The following is a 9,415-nucleotide window of genomic DNA, read 5'->3' as shown; positions in this document are numbered from 1 at the left end:
TATCGAGGGTAGTTTGCCCAAATGAACAGGTGCAAACTAGAAACTGATAAATGAGGTGGTAGAGCACAGAGCACAAGCAGAACATCGTGTGCATGGTGAATGAAACACTCTTTAATACTGCAGGTGAACACTCCTTGTCAGCGATGAAGAGAGAATGTCACAATCAGAATTTTACAGGATATAGCACAAGGCTCTAAGATCAAAAGGCCAGATGTCAATTCACCAAAACAGACAAAAAAGAAAAACCCAGAAAAACTTTGGAACAAATTTCTGACTGACGAAACAAAACACATCTATTAAAACTAGAGGGCCTGCAGTAGAGGGATGTAATTGCACCCACTGGCCATAATTAAACTAAGCCCCAGTAAACCATTATTACATCCAGCTTACCACAAAATATGTTTTGTGTGTCTTCATGGGTACTTTCCATGTAAAGATGACATGGTATTTAAAATAAAATGGCAATATAAAAATGGCTATGGCTGCTTATCTGCACCAAATACTGTAAACCTACCTTCAAGTGTTTTGAAGGTTAACAACATTTTTGAAAAAGTGACCTCTGACCTCTAACAGAGCTATTTTTGAATTGATTGACCCCAAAATCTAAGCATTCTGTGGAGAGGCCATTACAAGCTCACCTAAAATATCAACTTGCCAGACCTTAGCACTCGAGCTAGAGACTGTTTACAGACACACACAGACAGACACAAATGGGACTGACTACTCTATAGCTGCCCCTCGTCAGGAGTATGTAATGATGGAAAGATCAAAATGTGGAGAAAAAAATTAAACTGCTTGTAAGACATGGTGGATGGGCATGTGAGGTTGGAACTGTCCATCCATCCAGCCATTATCTATACACCGCTTAATCCTCATTAGGGTTGCGGGGGGGCTGGAGTCTATCCCAGCTGACTTAGGACGAAGGCAGGGGACACCCTGGACAGGTCACCAGTCTATCACAGGGCTACACTTAGAGACAGACAACCAAGAACTGACACACTGGAATTTATTAATGATTTCACTGCTGATAGACACAACAGGATGAATCTAAAGGTATAAAGGAGCATTCTGTGTGTTTTCACACAGACAAATACATCAAACCCCACTGGGACACATTTATTTTTCTCTGCAGCCATCTGATGGGGTTACAGTATCTGAGCCAGTGGCCCTGAGACACTGAATAAACTGATGAGGAAGTCTGGCTCTGTTCTTCTCAGGGCTGCTCTGGAGTCCCTGGAGTTGATAGTTGATCGAGGGATGTTGCACAAACTGCTTCACATAATGGACAACACTTGACATCCTCGGCTCGACTACTCATCTGACAGCAGAGTGTTCAACTGGAGGCTGACCTGCAGGATTTTTCAACAAAATAGTAGATATAATGATTTCAGCTACATGTGAATCTCTCCAATTGCTTTTAGAATCTCTACATTTTGAGTACTTTGTGTTAAATGGGTTTTGTCTCCCACACAGTTTTTCCATACTTGTAGAAAACCTGCTCAAATTAAAGCTGAGACTTGGTACTTTGGTTTATGGTGGTGTGTATTATGGGCTTTCAATTATACAGCACTGCCCTCTAGTGGAGAAGTCAGCTAATTACAAACTAAAGGAAACCAGATCTTCCTCTGTGTTAAAATGTCAGACTGTGTAAGTGTTTGTGTAGACAGGATCTGGACAGTCCAGATGACTTTCTAACTACATTAACTTCACTTCATCAAGAAAGAAAAAAAGAGGTATAAGACACAGGTAACATGTCTATGTGTAAATAGATACATACAGGTATGTACATTCAGTAGAACAGCAAACCCATACTGACATTTCTGGCTCTCCTTTGCAATTAAATTGGACTTTAAGCTCATCAAAGTGGTCTGTGTTGTCCAGGATCATGTGCTATGGTTGGAAAGAACATGAAGACATGTTTTTGGATATGACTTTATTCAGTTTTGTGTTTTTGCTGTGCTAGTTCGTAATTAGTAAACAAAAAATAATGTAATTCTTAAACTCAGACAATTAATATGATGATATGACAAAACAAAAAACAAACTTATACCATTCAGAGCACAGCAACCCTTGTGACAAAGGTGTGTGAGGTTAACTTCACTGCGCTGCTCCAACAGGGGGCAACGGCACTTCAGACGTCTACAGTCCTAAAAGCAGCAAATATCAGCTAACATACCAACGTAATGTTTCTTTTAAAGCTTTGTGATCCTGGAAATTGTCTGAGCTCTTTGCTCTTGTCCAGAAACACACTGTTTCATACATTAACATGGTTACACATGAGCAGACCCCCTGTATAAATAGGGTCTTTGACTGACTTCAGTCACTTACAGGCACATACACAATAGTTTATCCCTGCTCCTGTTTTATGGTCTCCAGGGTCTAAACTCTCATCTCACTCTCATGTGCCACTAACTCTGTGATTTGAAAAACACCAGCATGTTTTTTTTAGTTCTTCAAAGCTGGCTTAGGAGCTGTTGACAGAACAGCAGGTTCTGCAGCTTCAAACTGCCAGAATGCAGGCTTATTTAAAGGACAAGGCTGCCATTATTCTGTATTTTTCTTGTTTTCAGCAAAGCCCACAAAAAGACTTAAAGGAACAACATGTTGCAGGAGGTGGGAAGAGCCGCTGCAGTGAGGGTAAAACCAAAGAAGGAAAATGTGGAGCCATTTAACTCAACCGTGGGATTTGACAGAGGCTGTTTCTTGAACAAGAGCGCCTCTGACAAGACTGCCAAGATTCAAGTAAGACAGATTATTGCAGACAGACAAATACCAAGTAAAGATGCATGTCTGACAGTGAAGAAAAAACTTGAAATATCTGAAATGTCTCTAATCCAAAGCACTCAGATGCCACAAAAAACACAACAGATACCTTGAACCTTTGGTGTGGGGAACCTAAAGCTAAACTTTAAATGTCACTTTTTCACAACAGAAACATCACGAAAAACATGCATGATAAAAGAAATGCAGTTTATGGAGGCCACTTTTCATTTAAACAATATATTGTAAAAATGAAATAAAAACTAAAGGGCCATCATTAGAGGGATATAGTTACCCCTGCCAGTCATGATAAAGCATTTCCCAAAACGTGACCTTTGACCTCTAGCAGAGCTATTTTTGCACTGGTTTACTCCAAATTCTAATCATTCTGAGGTGAGGCCATTCCTAGATCACCTGCAAAATATCAACTTTTTAGACCTTCGCAGTCAAGCTACAGACTGTTCACAGGACAGACAGGTGGGCACACGGGACTGATTACTATATATTAATATTGCAACTATAATAATATTGCAATAAGAGCTGAGTTCACAGGCGTTTTTTGTTTTTTGGGTTCTTTGGTTTATTAACTGAAGCACATAGATCTGTCTCTACATGCCCCTTAGAGGTCCTAAATCCAATAGAAATACACAACTAGAAGAAAATTAGTGCATCTTAATTTGATTTTATCTTCATTCTAGTGCATGTTTTCGAATTTCTTTAATGTTAACATTTTATTGGAGATCATTCTGGAACTCTTTGCACGTCTGTTTCATAGGGCAGGTGTATGGGAGAGGGACGAGTGAATCCAACAGACTTCCATACACTGTCTAGCTCACACATTTATTCATACATCTATTGGGGAAGTTTGGTGCTGGACAAAAATCTGGCTTTTTAAATTTTTTTTCTAATGACGGTTTATTGCAATACGTTGCTAATAAATATATTTTAGCCAGTCAGCATGTGGGAGTCTGTTAAAAAGGCTTTAAAAAGTTGTTTTTTTTTTTTTTTCTGAATAATTATTTTATTTTGAACATAATACTTAAATATGATTTTTACAATAAAAGTTGAGTTGGCAGGTGTGTTTTGCTAATCTAATGAGTTTCATCTCTGTAACATAAATATCTTATTCTGTCCCTCTGGGGGGTTCGACCCCTGACATAAAGTTAAACAAACACTTTCCACTTCTGGACACACTAGAACCCACAAACACAACTTCAGATATCTTATTTGAAGAGAGCTGTTGCTTAGATATGATTAAAGCAAATGTATTGCATTTATAGCATTCATTCAAATAGGATTCCTTTTGCACCATAACTGTATCACAGTGTGTCAACATGTGCTGCAGATTCTTTTTCATGTTGTGCTGAGGAGCTTCTGTAACCTGTAATTTAATTAAACTCTGGCACAGCTGCAGTGAAAACATGCTGCCTTCTAAGCCACACCTCCACCACAGTTTATAATCTGACTACTGATCCTTGTTTCAACTTTTCACACTCTTATATCTCAAAATAACAGCAGGCTAGAGTTCAAGTTAAACAAGCGTGCGATTACCACCTGGGTTACTGCTGTCTGTTTATCATCCATAAAATGAAAAATAAAATCTTCAGAAACTTTCTTAGCGGTGTATTTTCTCTCCATGTTTAATGTTTTTTGACAGATGCTACCATGGATTCACAGCAATCAAAGTGAAAAATGGGAAGCTTAAACACTAATGCATTTTCACACTGCGGTCAGTCCACACATCGGATGTGACAGTGTGTGCAAATCCACAGTGGATCCACAGTGATCTCCAGTTGTGTCACAGTCTGTGGTGAAGCTGGCCACGATTTATAAAGGCTGCTCTGACACTCCCACCACTCCCTCTGCCAACCAGAGGGAGGACTGTCACTGCCGAGTCCTCTCTCTTCACCCACTCTTTGCAAAGTGGCATTCATCACTGGCTTCTTACAGCTGAAGGAGAAAGGTAAGACCCTGTCATCACTTCTTTACTGCATGTGCTGTTATGTAGACAGTATTTTGGAGGGAAAGCTGCCCAACTGTGGGCCAGGTGTCCTTTTTTACAGTCCTCCTGTCATGATAGAGGTGATCGTCTTGTTGGTTGTTTCACTTATTATTTAATCTCTGGTGTATGCATGGTATCTATCATCACTGTTTTTTTAGACTTTTCTAAACACGATGTTACCATAGCATGGGTTTGGTTTGGCCACAAGTGACCAGCCATCAGGACAATGAGAAGACAAGCTAAATATACAGTATAACTGCATACATCAAGCTCTGTGATTATGGGTCACCAAGGTCCTTTGCTTTAGTGCAAGGCACCAGTCTCTCTCTGTGTCTCTTGGCATTTGAGAGTTATGCTGTTAGTTGAGTCTGTCGCCTGAAATAACTTCAAATTGCTGTATGTACAACTACAGAATGAATTGGAAATGATGGAGAAGGTGTGTGGGATGGTTTTCAAGATAGACACGGGATAAGGCGGGGTGTAGTTTCATCATATAAAGGTCATTTCATCGCCGTATTTCAGAAAAGTACAGTTTGGAGAAGCAGTCGCCAATTATCTGTCATCAAGAGCTGACAGCTAAAGTACTTTGGTCACTCCAGCTATTTTTGCCAAGAGTTGTTCATGCCAATAAATAACTTCAAGCAAGACTATATCTGTAGATTTTGAAAAAAAAAGAAATAACACAGATCCCCACTTACAAAGTGAAAGTGCAATTCAGAAGCAATAAAACATAGTTTTGGTTTGAACAGTGGAAGAAACAGAAATGTTCTTTTTCTACCTGTTATCCAGCAGAGAGGGCACTTTTGGGGATTCTACAGATGGTCCACTGTCTCTTCATGACCTTACTTTTGCTAGCTGTGGCTACTGTGTACACATATTGGTCTAAAACGTTGGGTTATCCTGACCAACATTTCAGCACTCCAGGCAGACAGCAGACATCAGTACGATCTAAAAAAATACCTCTGTAAGATCAGTCTGCTGGATGACATATGGATCATACACATGTATATTTTGTTTTTACGCTCAGATCTGCTTAGAGAACCCATAAAACACAGATTTCTGAGTTCACAGATGTGTTTATCACCTGATCAAGTAATATCATATGGAGCTGGCAATGGGACTTTACACTTTGTTATTGAAAGTGAAATTTGGCATGGAATAGAAAACTTGAGCTGAGATACGACTGGCACTGGAACACTTGTACTGAAAAAAAGAATAACTGTGCTGTTGTTCATTGTTTGACAAGAACTTGTAATATTATTACAGTACATTTTGGGATTTTTTTTTCTTAAATCCTAGCTTGTTTTGCAATCAGTCTTATTTCTCTCACACAATGACAGTCACAGTCCTGGCTTTATAAATATATCAGATTAAATGAAATCAAGCTTATTTTAAACAACCTGAGTTGACCGAAGTGCTGTATTTGTTTCAAGACAGACAGCACTAAACATATATGTTAAAAAAAGAAAAGCAAGACAGAAAGCAGGATCAGAACTCAAATTTTAAAATGATATAATTATAAAAAACTTATGAACAGTGACCAAAAGCCACTGAAAACATGTACATCTTAAAGTTTTTCCTGAAAATGTCAGTGGAGAAGGAACATTTCATCCAAAGATGAAACCTGTTCTAAGGCTCTGGCGCTGCCACCACAAAAGCATCATCTCCTTTAAACCACTTGCCTCAATCGCTGAACAATACGTCACAAATCAAGTGCATCCTCAGAATTTCTAGAAGATTTCCAAATACTACTGTGAATATTTAGAGTAATTTTTGCAGTACAGGGCACCATGACCAAACTATTGCACGGAAGCAATGTGACATGTTACTGAGAAATCCCAGCACCTCAGCATTTCACCTGTTAATTTGAGCAAGATTCCATTCCCAGTAATTCACAGAGATCAGGATGTTTTTGTACAAGCAGTCACTTCACATGCTTCATGATTAATTGTTGTTCACATTTAGTCACGTTTTTCATTTGAAAAAAATAGGTGCAATTTTCAAATTTTCCAAAAGGCACAGGGTCATTGATTCTCCCAACAGAATAAAAGCATCTTTACAGAGAACATCACAGCAGTTATATTTGCTCTGCCTGCCAGTAAACTGAAGGTCAGCCAAATTGAGATTGAAGTGAACAAAAACATCCTGTGAATTACTTACATGCTACTTTTATATGCAACAAAATGTAATGAAGACAAAGCAATGGCTGGAGAGTTATAAAGCCACTTATAAAATCAAAAAAAAAGAAAAAAAAACATTTGCTTTGGACAGTGGTCAGTCGTTATATGAAGCATATGCAGATTACAGACTTCAACATGCAAGAACAACTTTGTACCTAACGACAATGACATGATCTTATTCTTCCAGACCCTGCATCTCAAAATGTTTTGCTCTGACCGAATAATCAGCCATCGTTTAGAAAAGTAGCGGACATGAACATGTTTGGAATATATGGTAGTATGGGAGCTTCTTTCTCTGCAGTCATCTTTGTTTTTTGTGAACCTACCAATGGCGCTCAGCAATCCCGGCAACATCTGCGCACAAGGAATGTTCTGTGATGCTGAAGCCAGCGGAGGAGGCTGATGTGGTTGGTAAACTGCACTTCTGGTTTGCCAAATGTAGAGTGAGGTTTCGGAGGAATTCAGGTTCAGTTCCCACCTATCCACACATGTGTGTTTGTAATGACTAATGCGCTGATGAAAGAGTGAGACATGGAGTAACAGAGGAATAGGTGGATATGTAGAAGAGGGAAAAAGAGCATCTGTGCAGGATCCCCAGTGTTTTTTGAGGCATCTGGTAGAGATACTGTAAGAAATTGTGACAATTTTCCGATGGCTCGTTGTTTGTTCTTATAAGTTCTCCCCATGTTCTTCTGTTTATTCTTCCATGTGGCACCTCTAACATTTTTTTGCATTAATTCTGACCACTTATGTCATCATTTGACTTGTTTATCAACATTCAGTAAGACTGCAAACCCTGCGTTTGTCCTTCAACTCTGTTTCTACCCAAATTTAGTAGGAATTTTCAACAAATTTCCGGAACAAAAGCATAACAAAATGCAATTTAATGCATGTTTCCATCCACTGCCCTATTAGAAGAAGTCATGAGAGGATATAATTACACCTGAAATGAATACAAACAATGAAAATATGCCATGTGTGTTTGCTTCATGTATTCACTTAAGACGGTTTCTGCCTCCTCCTTACTTCAAACACATCAGATGTTCTTTGTGTCTTCAGTGGAGCAGGTTTCAATGGACATCACAGGCTTTACATACTTGATTTATTTTCTGTTTGTTTCAATTTTGCTTTATTACATTTAGCTATTTCCAATGAGCCAGGGTCAAAATGCAAACTAAAAATGCTCTGATCACTCTTCTGCAGGAGTCCAGCAGCTTGTTTTCTTTTATTTCAACAACCAATCTAATAACAAAACACTGGATTTCTCAATAAAAACAGGCCATACATGTTTTCTGATCTGGTGTCCCTAAAGGCAGGACAACTGATAAGAATTTGTTGGTGATATGACTTACAAACTCACAGTCATATCAGCGTTTCCTGATCTGCCACCACAGCGGGCAAGGTGTGGTTAGAGTTATACACAAATGGGTAGAGCAACAGAACGGCTGTGGTTATGGTCAAAAGAAAAGCTTTAGACCATAATCAGTTAAAAAAACCTTAACTCAGAAGCAATAGCAGGGCCCAAGCTGATGGATTGCATGTTCAATTTCACACAAGCTAAAATGCGTGGTTAATGGCAAGTTTTCTGTTGGGATACTACAGTATACAACAATATCACTTAATCATCATATACAGTCGTGACTTGACATTCCGACCCTTAACAATCTGAAAACCTTGCAACCCGACAGGTTTTTATGAAAAACAAATGGAACCCATAAAAAATAGCCTTAACATACCGACAGCCTTGGATTCCGACGCCGACATGACATTTTATGTCACAAATAAGAATAATGCTGTATTATCTGACTTAACAATCCAACAGATTGGCTACGTTCAGACTGCAGGACATAATGCTCAATTCAGGTTTTTTGTGAAATACGATTTTTTTGCGAGTTCGTTCACATTTCCAATTAAATGCGACTTGTATGTGATCTGCTGTGTGAAAACTTCTGTGACCCAAAAGTGTCCTACATGCACAGAAGAGGACACAACGACGTCACACACATCAGGCATGCTCAGTGTTTAGGGTGGAGTGTATCTTGCGATTTTAAAGTTTTTTTTTTTTTTTTCAAGTAGTTGTCCAACTGGAGCCAGCACAGTTACAACGTAATCGCCATGGTTGTGGTGGTATTCTAACCCAAAAAGTCCAAACAAATTTAGATTGTTGGGTTCTCTGTTCAAAATTCGTAAGGTCTTCACCTTACTATGTTAAGCGCTATGAGAAACCCTATGTTGTGAACTGCGCTATATAAATAAAACTGAATTGAATTGGGGGCTGCAAGGTGGATCTGTGATTAGCACCATTGCCTCACAGCAAGAAGGTCAATGGTTTGCGTCCCGGTGAGGACACCCGAGATCTTTCTGCGTGCAGTTTGCATGTTCTCCCCGTGCAGCGTGGGTATTCTTCGGGTTCTCCGGCTTCCTCCCACAGTCCAAAAAACATGCTGAGGTTAATTGGTGATTCTAAATTGTC

This window comes from Stegastes partitus, unplaced genomic scaffold, assembly GCF_000690725.1.
Source record: "Stegastes partitus isolate 25-593 unplaced genomic scaffold, Stegastes_partitus-1.0.2 Scaffold2181, whole genome shotgun sequence".
Lineage (NCBI taxonomy): Eukaryota > Metazoa > Chordata > Actinopteri > Pomacentridae > Stegastes > Stegastes partitus.
Note: the sequence above shows the minus strand (reverse complement) of the source record.